The sequence below is a fragment of the Wasmannia auropunctata genome, unplaced genomic scaffold (genome assembly GCF_000956235.1).
Source record: "Wasmannia auropunctata unplaced genomic scaffold, wasmannia.A_1.0 LD293987.1, whole genome shotgun sequence".
Taxonomy (NCBI): Eukaryota; Metazoa; Arthropoda; class Insecta; order Hymenoptera; family Formicidae; genus Wasmannia; species Wasmannia auropunctata.
In genome coordinates, this window is record NW_012068903.1 from 1 (window position 1) to 458 (window position 458).

A 458-nucleotide genomic window follows, 5' to 3' on the forward strand; every position below is an offset into this window, starting at 1 on the left:
AATCAATTTAAATAGCAATCTTTTTATCTAAGAGAAAAACTTACTGGTCCGGAGTAGACGTATCCTGTCAACGGTCTCCCAGTCATGCCGTCATAAAAGAGATCTTTACCTAAGTAATTAAAGCCATTTTTCGTCAAATCTTCACAAATGTCTTCCACTTTGGCATCACTGAACGCTGCAAGATGAAAACAAATAAAATTAAACATGATCAAACAGATAAGTAGTTATCTTTTAAGATGTACCTGTTGCATCATGAAATTTTCCGTTCAAGACGCCAGCTTTGCCGGCAAGTACCTCTATTAGTTTGCCCACCGTCATTCTAGAAGGAAAGCCATGCGGATTCATAATTATGTCGGGACACATGCCATGGTCGTTAAACGGCATGTCTTCTTGCTCCGCGATTAACGTAATAACTTCGTATAGCATACATACTGAGTCGACAAGGCACACAGGGGATA

The 458-nt window shown here is 39.5% G+C and overlaps 1 pseudogene; it reads right to left on the minus strand.

Moving 5' to 3' along the window:
- Positions 1-44: 44 nt before the first annotated feature.
- Positions 45-396, minus strand: LOC105461317 (annotated as a pseudogene).
- Between the last annotated feature and the right edge of the window lie 62 nt (positions 397-458).